The sequence below is a fragment of the Magallana gigas genome, chromosome 7 (assembly GCF_963853765.1).
Source record: "Magallana gigas chromosome 7, xbMagGiga1.1, whole genome shotgun sequence".
Taxonomy (NCBI): domain Eukaryota; kingdom Metazoa; phylum Mollusca; class Bivalvia; order Ostreida; family Ostreidae; genus Magallana; species Magallana gigas.
In genome coordinates this window covers 16994865-17005729 of record NC_088859.1, presented here as the reverse complement: position 1 = coordinate 17005729, position 10865 = coordinate 16994865, and positions in this window count along the sequence as shown.

Sequence of the window (10865 nt, the reverse complement as noted above, 5' to 3'; positions counted from 1 at the left end):
CGGTTTCCATATGGATTTTTTTTACCATTGCATCTAAATGTGTGGTAAATTAAAAGAAATGCAGAAAGATAACACCCTCTCAAACATTCGAATCAAAACAAACAACTGTAAAGACAATCGTGAACTTGAAAGTGTATCAAAATCTAATATTTTGAGACAAAGCACACATCAATAAAATGTGTTTAAGAATTGGTCCCTGTGTCAAAGAACACTTTTTCCACAGTATTTTTTGCACGCAAACGCCTGTCAGAAAATATTTAAGTAAGAAAGCTTTAGCTAGAAATAGCGGGAACCAGATCACCCCCTGCTCGTGTTGGGGCACGGGTCATCGGTGTATTAGCTGTAGATTTCGTTCCAAAATCTTTGAAGTGTTTAATTATTTCGTCTGTTTAATGCTAAGGAGTCACTGTTGTGTGATAGGAATCCAAATCGCACACATATCTAAGGAGGTCGGACATTACCAATGATGATGATTAGAAAGGAATTAGGCTGTTTGTATCAGTATTCTTTTGATGAGTGCGTATTTACGAATGATGTTTTTCTTTTTAACTGTGTGCGTTTTGTCGAAATATTACGAATGACTTTTCATGTTTCAAAATCCTATGGAATGTTAAAAGCTCTTTCAGTACACGTGAACCTTAAAGCCGTTCATCCCCCTCTCTCTCTTTCTCTCTCTCTCTCTCTCTCTCTCATGAGTGGAAAATATCACTAGTATTCTTACTCTCTCATCCTTTTTAAAGCGAACAACAATTTCATAGGTTCAATTATTAAAACCATGTTTACAATCTTATGAACGTCACTGTGAATAGTAAAATACTGAGGCGAATTGCTTGCACTGTGCAAACGATGACTAATTACTTGGGAGACTAACAACAACTTAACATACGCAGATCTACCATATTCATTGCGGTCAAGAACCCCTTATACACATAACAAGCTGTCTACAGACCCCTTACAATCTTATGACTCCTATTGCTCATCTGAGCCAGAGGTGATCTCAAGCAACAGAATCTGGTTCGTTGTATACATTTGGAAAGCACGAATTGTACCGCGCATCACTCTTTCTTCGAATATAATGTCTTTAACAAAAGGTTCAACGAGTTTTTGTTTGTTTTACAATCATCTCTGCATCAACTCATATTGTAATTAAAGCATTTATCTTTGTCATCTCGTGTAAGGTTCGCTAGGTGTTTTTGCGGCAGAAGATGAGTTCTAGTGCGCAAAAACATGCCTTCCTTTCTTAGCGCTCTGGTCTGCCAGACAAACAGGATCAAAACAACCAGAGTCTGATCTTTCTTGTTGGTAACAAACATCTCAGTATAATAATTCATAAATAATCTAATAAAACCCTGCTTCTAAAAAACTCGCCAATAGCCTTCACCTTTGATAGAGGATAAGAAATCCACCTTTTATTATCTGGAGGATAGAGGATAACGCCATTGGAAGCTGTCGTCTGCTATATGCAAGTCAGGGATAATTCATGTATGTAGATAATCCTGCCACGTTGTCTTCGTGTTGCAAAGATGGATTTTTTTTGCACATCAAAATTCTTTGTTTTTGACCTCGACGATCCACCGAGTGTATATATTTTCCACCATATTGTAATGTTAGCTGTATAGTTATGTGCAATGTATATTATGATACTGCCAAAATAGCTGGCAGTGCAGGAAGGTTCAGTTTATAAAAAGAAAATCTTCAACCTTTTTCTATACATACTGAGTTTGTCTTCCGACTTTGACTGAGAAATGTCCTTTGAAGTTTTAATCAGTCTTTCACTGCTCTCCGGATTGCCTTGAATTTTCTTTTATTGTACACAGTATGTTTCATAGATTTGTTCACCTCTTCAAAGACAAAGCATTGCCTTTCCTCGATCTCAAGGTTGAAGCGCTAGTTCCGGCGATTGAAACCTTTAAGGTGTTCTGAGATAATTTCATTATGTAACAAAAAAAATGTCAAGGTTTTAAAATCCCTGTGAGTAAAACTATAATTATTCATTAAAATGGATGAAAGGCTAATATACACCCCTCTTTTGCGTATGTCTCTCTTTAAAACGAAAAGAGATGCTGTGAACAAGTGTGAACAAAGTAATGTGTTGAACCAATTAACTAATTCTGTTGACAGGTCGGGCACGAAACATGAAGTAAAGGTCGAAGCCTAATATGTCAGCCTTAACCAAAATTTACATCCTGGTTTGGGAGGCCATCTCTCAGGACGAGTCAACAACCTTGCCATGCATGCCGGGATAACTGCAAGTGAAACAGCAAGTTCATTTCAGATAAGTCCATACGGAAGTTTGTTTTATGTTTTATGAGCGATCCAACCTCAGATACATCAGTTAAGTGCATAAAAAGAATGCATAACATGCAGTTGCATATATTAAATTACGGTGTACGGATCCTTTTGTTAAGATTTTCCTGCTTTGAAAACATTAACGCCTACAAGAGGAATTAGCATAAAATGACAGTGTAGTGTATAATGTTAATGTTTGTGTCATCTGTTTATAAAAAAGGTTAAATGTGACTCTTTCTTCCCACTACTGTAGAACTTGGTCCCTGGGGCGCGGGGGTGGTTGGGAACCACCGGGTAAAACAGCATTAGGTTCTTAATTCTATTACCTGTGAATTACCTGTGAGTAATACAGGTACACGCGTATTAATGAGTTGGATTAGCTGTGTAGTTTGAAAAGTGATATCGTTTTGACAGAGTTATTTCATTATTCATAGAATTCATGATTTTAGATCCTATTCATATTTGAAATGCTTGATTTTACGCTTAGCAATCTTTTGTTGTACACATTAAACAAATTAATATGCAATTTAAATCAACTTCAACATAATTCTGTATCATTAGAAGATCAAAATGTATATTTAACTTTAAAAAAATACCAAGACTCGATAAAATTGTATAATAGTATGCAAATACTATATATACATGTATTCAAATTAGGGAGGTTCGAGACTCGGAAATTAACTCATCAGATATACCTTCTAGGATATGATTTAATCCAAAAACTGTACTATTTAGTAAAGGGTTAGTAAACACATTCCTCTTCTTTATGTTTGTTCAAAGCTCTTCAACGCAAGGAAATTAATACAGTCTTTAAAATGGCCGCTATCATCCATCCCTTATAACTCAATTGATTCAGCGTTGCTACATGTATAAATGATTCCTTAAACTTAAATATATACGTTAATCAAATGGATTTTTATTGTTATATAATACCTTTTAATCTTACCAGTTTAGCAATTCGAAATATGGGACAGTTCCTAAGCTCTAACGGCAATTTGCCACCGTTGTCAAGCACAAATTCAAGAGAAGAAAGAAAAGAGAACTGTATAATATGATACGATTTCTTGGTGTAGGACTCATAGAATTAATTGACCGTTGTTTCAGAAGTTGGTAAGCCGTCTTCACCTCTGGTCAAGTGGGCTGAAATCGGATCGCCTTACCCCTGTTACTCAACCGATCCTGCCAGTTAATACTATAGTAAGTACTCTCCACCTGTTCGCTGACCACAGGATTAAGGGCTGATTAATACGGATTAACTTTTTTCTTATTTTCTTAATGACAGCTGAGCTTGGTTATTAGTTGTTGTTTATTGGTATGCTAAACAGGTCTTTGAAGTTTGTTGCTAGTCAATAATTAAAACTAATTCTAAATAATACATGAGCGAAATTTACAACACACAAATTACATGTACATAAATAACTATATTATTTCCTTAGTGCTCCGCTGATTATTTTATCAGATATATGTACTTCTTATTTTTTATCATGTACATGTAAGTCTTATATATTTTGTTACAATAGTTCTAATTAAGTTATCATATTTTAAAAAATGTATTAATTTTTCTTTGCAGTAATCGATTAAAATAAACTTTAAAATAGCAAAGGGAAAGTTTTCAATGAATAACAAATCTAAGATTTCGAAACTGTCTAATTTGATTTATATGAAATTATCTAAGTCTATGAGGAAATATGCTCACATAATACTATTTCCTCAATCTCTGAAAGAAGCATCTTCTGCAGTTTGCGAAAATGCGCATTCCGTGCAAGTAATAGAACTACCAAGATCGTGCACAAGGGATAAGTGTATAGATTACTATGCGGTTTTACACAGGCATTGAGCGAATGTTTGTGGTTTTTTTGTAATTTGCGACATCGCAAGAGAAAAAAATAATTTTTTAAGTACCGACTCCAGTGGATTTTCTTGTTTAAGTGTAAAAATGTAGTAATCTCTCTCTCTCTCTCTCTCTCTCTCTCTCTCTCTCTGGTTGGCATTCAATATCTCATTAATAATTAATATCAGAAACGCCCTAACATTATTTCATTGCATGCGTATCAAATAATGGTTTTTTTTTATTTTCTTCTGAAAAAGGATACCCGAATTTATTGTTATTTTGATAAGACAACATATTATGTTTGACCACAAAAGGATCAAATATTGTTAAAAGATACTTCTTTGTCAAAAACAAAATGTTGAATTTAGACCTCAAATGGACACTTGTCTGAGACCAAAGAAAGACTTGGTTATTTTTTACCTAAAAATAAAATTTTACTTTGTTTGCAAAAAAGTTTGACAGAGTAATAAGAATTATTTGTAGCACTTTTAAATTAAATTTGAAATTGGAAAAACATTTCTTAGTTGCATGCAAAAAATTGCAAGTTAAGCTGGTAAAAATACTCGAGCCATTTATTTACAGGAGTAAAATGGTTAGCATTCCTGCATTTTTATCGATGATTTATGTGACTGCCGAAAGGTGATTTTGAAATAAGTCGTAAATATCGATGACGAAATTATCAATGTTATTGGAAATTCTTAATTATAGTAAGAATAAACTATTCTTGTTTACTCGACAAACTCCGTTTATACGGAGTTTGTTTATTATATCGATACATTGGGAATTGAATATGAATATTAATAAATAGTAAGGAAGTAACCATCACTCATCGCCCAATATACAACATGTATATGCATGCGGAGAAAATCACCGGGATTTTCTCTATCATTTGTACAAAATTAGATTTCTGATTGAACGTTTGAAACAAAAAAAAATGAAAACTAAACCTAAATTAATTAAATCTGCACTTTTAGTCTCCCATAATAAAGCTTTGCTTGGTTAATCTAGAAAAAGACCAAATATCAACGAAAAGATCAAAATTGTTTCTTTCGTCTTAAGGGCTATAAATTTACGAATTAAGGTTTCTATATATGTATATGTGTATTCAATACATGAAAACAATAAGGTATTTGTGGATTTGATAATTGAATGAGCTGGCCTGCAATGATTGGTCTTTTGTTTGGTAAAACTTGCAAAGATTGTATTGCAAATATCTATGCACCTGGGATTCCAAAAGGATGAGATAGCTGGATAACTGCTGATATTTTTTTGGTTGCAAATTCTATTATAACTCTCTGCTCTATTGGATTTTCGTTTGATCACGGTGAACTGAGAGCCATTGACCCCCTCGGATCCCAAAATAACCGCGCAAAGACATTTTTATGCCAGCTTTGGCAAAAAAAAAGGCAAGGGAAGATTTTGGAGAGTATTGAGCGTACCTAAGTCAAGGTTACTCTAAAAATTAAAATAAAACCTTGTAAAACTGCAGAAAGTTCGAAGATAATACGGTAAATTGTAACAAGCGGCGAATTGCAAATCTCATATTGCGCAGTCGCACTCGTTGCTCTCCGTCCTGAAAACCTGTGCTATGTCTTGCTTGATGAAACCGACTTGACCTTCAGGAATGTTGAAATATACGGTGCGCAACTAAACGATACGGAACTTGCTAGAAATTGAATCTCGAACCTTATGTTTTATATTGACATTAGAAAAGATAGCGAAGAAGGGATCCTTCTGTTTTTTGGGTAACAATCTTTTTAAAAAAAAATAATTTTCAAATATTTTCAGTTTATTTTAGAATAATGTGTTAAAGCACAGAGTTATGATCGAATTTGCACTCACCCCCCACCCACCAACCCACCCACCACAAAATAACCCTGTAGTGTGCAACAAACCCACTTTCTTGAAATTCAAAATAAAGGGCTTAGTTAGTTGGGCGACAAAGGACTAACGCTGCACGGATTCTCAATGATGTACAAAAGATGGAGATTAAGTGAAAGATGCATTCAGTTATATTTTTTGCATCGCTTCATTAGTTCTGAAATGAATTAATCCAAAAAAACTAATTAAAAGGAAGAAAAAGCTAATTAAAATAGCGAACAGTGAGTACACATAAATCTGGATTAATACCAAAAGGGTGTGCAAGGGAAAAGGTTGGTAGAAAAAGACATGAAACGGTTTGAAAGAAAATTTTAACAAGATTTTACCTAAGAAACCCATCAAGCATATGGTCTTCTTTCTTCGGATTTGTTTTATGTGGCAGATGAACTTCATCAATTATAACGTAATAGTTGTGAAGTATAAAGCTTCAGAATTTGTATGAACTTGCTGGTGAGTTCTCTTGTCCTAGAGGGGGGTCGAAAATCAATTACACTGCAGGCATTCTATGCATGGCCAAGGACTCCTAAATTACACGGAGTACGTCAGAATTATTGATGAAATGATTTCAAAACGAGATAGAAATCAGATTTATTTTTACTTGTAGAACAACGAAAGAATTTCATAAAATAAACTTTCTGGATAAAGCGGTCAGCAGATCAATGAAAATGTCTAAAGATTGGGTTTTTTGATTAGCTAACTAGGATGTTTTCATTCATAACTTCATAAGAGCTGGGACCAGCAAGCATGGGTTTTTATTGTATGTATATATTGGAAAGTTTAATTTTTATGAATCAAATGAACTGAACGATGGAACAAGGTTTAAGATAGAAGCACCAGGGGGCATTAAAACAGAATTGAAGCTTTCCGAACTTGAAGGTTTTCAATAAAGCTTAACGATAATAAAGTTTTTCCTGTGCAATCTGATTTTCTCTGAATAGGACAAATTCAATATAATTCAAAGAAGATTTGCGTCGGGTGAGCGTTTAGTGAAACGTACTACGTGCGAGGGAATAAAAACGTTTTCCCCGTTTAAAAGCTCAATGTTGCATTAGAATTTTGTAAGAAATAATTACGTGTTATCAATAAATCTAAAATTTGAAAATTATCGCTTCAAAAATAGCAACACTACATGGAAACTTTTAAATAAAATTACCATTAATTTTGATGGTTTGATAATTGTGAAGCCGCCTAGGAGAATTATAAAAAATGCATCGGAAGAAAGATATTTTTGAGAATTTCATTGATAAAAATGAATGATATCTGTACTTGAGTCGCTCTATGAGTGAGGTGGTCTGATGTAATATTTATGACCACCTCATCACTTGTTTTATAATGGGGGATTGCTTACGTTCGCCTTGCAATCGGGAGGTTTCCCATGACTCAAATAGTTGCACGAATTCTGACAGTTCAAATAGTTCGTTTCACTTTTCCAAGATCTCTGGTAGTTGTCTTATTTTCTAAGAATTCGACACATCTGAGAGTCACTTTCCCTAAAACCAAAAAACAAAAAAAAAACCCTAACGTTTTGGATCTGTCTAAAAGCCCGAGAGCTAAAACCACAAAAAAATTATTGCAGTTTAGTATAGATGGAATTTGCTACGCCTATTTTAAAAGCATATTTTGAATAAACCCCAGAGTTTACTAGAATTTTTAAAGGGGAAACTATAGAAATTTATTTAAAAAGCATATGTTAACTCTCTCTTAGCATTGTCACATTTCTCATGTTGCTCCATTTGATATCCGATGCCATTAATAACGCTTTACTTTTTATCTATAATACCGCAGATTGAACTTCACAAATAAATCAACCAATTTTTATGAATTTTTTTTTTTAAACCATTTAGCATTAAGTACTTGATCACTACCAAACTGCAAAATCCGATCAACTCGTGTTGTCTGTCCATATCTACTTAAAATAGTTCCACTGGTAGTTTTTTTTCTTTCCACATTTCCTGATTAAATTATGATATGTTTCAACACATGCTTTCGCCGGCGCTGCTTTTTGACCGCACGTGTATAACATATGCCACGAGCTGAGGCCTCACTACTGCAAGACTTTCTGTGTGTTCCTGAGCATGTTAGGGGTCACGGGCCTTCTCTGGGTGCTCAATCCTCGGATACTCTTGACTCTGTTGCTGAAAATAAGATAAAGTTCCTCCCCATTAAAGCAAAAAATAACCAGCAGAACTGGGTGAGGTTGATAATCTGTGGTCATCATCATCTTTTGGGATTCTTTATTATCTTAGTGGGGTATGAAATTCTGCAGCTTAATTAGTGAATAAAAATATTCACCAAGTGCCGTGCCTCTAATTAAGTAAACCGAGGTCGTTAGATAAAGATGTACAACAAAAAAGGGAGAAGGTCATTATGTGAGGTGTTGGATAGCATGTACCTGTCAAGTTTTTATCTGTGCATTCACGATCTGAGGGCCCTGCATTCTTCTGTCTTTGAGAATTCGCATCTGTTGAAGAAATTCCGGGGTTTTTTATATTCAACGCTTCCGTCGCAAATATGAAAAGTGATTTTCTTGTTCATAAAGTGAGAGCAGATATATGTAAAGCTTGCAAATTTTCATCTTTTTCAGTGCGTATTCAGAAGAAAAAATGCTGACCCCCAAAGTGTACTTGCAAATTCTATCAATGCAATCTTTTTTCGTATATTTTAGGAAACCTCCCAAAAAATTATCTATACAGTCAATTAGAAGACCCAAATGACATTTCATCTCATCACGATGTTTGAGCAGTGCAATCCCCGAAAGGCAATATCAAATATTCGTCAATTACCATAAGCCATCCATTCATTGTTTTATAACGTTTGAGGCGCTGATCACGTGGCCCATCTAGCTTGACGTCATTCTATGGCGTAGTTTTTATTGTGTACCAAAATGACAGAGTTTTTACGGATGGTCGCCTTTTTCTTGTACTCAGGCGTTTGATGTACATGATAAAGCCGTGAATATTATAATGCATTCGGATATAAGTTGTTTTTAGTATAAATAAAAAGGTCGAGTTTTGCCAAAGGGTCTTCTTCATCGTCATGTATCGAGATCAACGTAGGTGACCATGGCAGTTCTAGGGCCCCAAAATGATCGGGATTAAAAATAAATATTTTTCCTAAATACTGATACACGAAAGATTTTTTTCTATTACAAAACACACGAAATGCTAATAACAGTGGACAATGAAAACGTCGCGCGTCCTAATAACCTTTTTTTGTTTGAATAGAACAAATTTATCATTCAACAAGCGATCCAAAAACTTCGTCTCGAATCCAGACAGCTGCTATCGAAAGGAGAGATTGACAAGAGCACAATATCAATATGTCGGAATGATTAACGATCATTGATTCCAATGAACTTTGGTGTATCGGCAAAATGAGGCTATATTTTAGTATTTAACCATTGACGAGTGAAATTGTTTGAATTATCTTTTAAAAACTTTTTTTTCATTCAGTGGTTTAGTCATTTTTATAAATATAGATATTGAATATGACAGAATATCAGTTTAAAAGTCGATGCCCTGATTTTATACAAAAGGGGATTATTTTTATCATGACGGAGAATAAAAAACCGAAATATAAGTTAAGAAAAGTTAGGTCCCTGTTTAAAAATAGGTCGAGTTTTTCTTCTTTCTTCACCCATTTTATTTTCCCCCAGCCCTTTAATAATTCACATAGTCATCGTGAATACGCTTCCCACCCTGCTACAAAGCAGATGACTATGATATTACTAGCTCGTGGTTTAACATCCACCCTTCCATTTCTTTGACAAACAACCAACGCCCCACAGAGGTTGAGAGCACAAAATCCAGGTATAACAAGGCGAATTTCACAAAATCGTGTTTAGTGTAACCATTAAATACACAAGGTGCAATCGCAATTTATTGCCGACAAATTCCTACCTTATTGGTAAAGAAAAAAAAAATAGACCCTCGTTTGAATGTTATTGAGGGGGTGATTCTTGACAAATCTAAACTAAATGATTGCGCTGCCCTTAGTCGTCTTTGGTGGATTGTGAAGTGAAAACGCCTTTTCCCAATTTCGTGATATCCTATTTTCTCGAATTTTTTTTCCGCCATGTTACAAAACACTATACATCATTTTGGCGCGACCACGGAGTTAATTCGCATCTACTCTTGATCTATCGCGGGAACACAGGAATCAAGTTTGATTTAATCTCACGTACACAATTGACTGATTGATAAAAATTGAACGCAGGATATTTTTAGCGGCCAGTTTTCTTAAATGATTTGCCTGATCGATGCTTTTCCGGTCATTTTCGCTTAGGCTTATAGAATATTCATTCCTTAATCGCTTTTCTACATGCATCACTTTTTTCCCCTCTTTCTTTCCCTTTTCTTCACCTCTTGGATAAGTGCCTCAGATAGTGGGATTGCCATGAAGGGAGAAAAAAGAACACAGTTTCGTTCTTATTCGTCACACGGTCATTATGCAAGACCTTGTATAGAATCACGCACTAATTAAGGGTGATTAGGTATAGGATTTTCTTGAACATTAGAAAGAGAAAAATTACCGATAAAATGAGTACATGAAAGGGTACTATTGAGACCAAATAAGAGTTGGATAAAACCAAATCTTTTAAATATTCAGTCCACTTCCAATTGATATTTTATATATAAATGTATATATTTTTTGCAAAGTCATTACGATACGAATACATAGTTTAACTATGGCGACACAAAAAGTTAAAACCCTGTAATAAAAATACGACAAAGTAATTATCATGTCTGCACCCAGTGCGTAAAACGGATGCAGTTCCTCCTCTTTTTCAGTTTAATATTACAAATCTAGAGTTTCTTATGCATAGACACTTCTTTTCTATAATATTGATGTAATAGAAGATCTA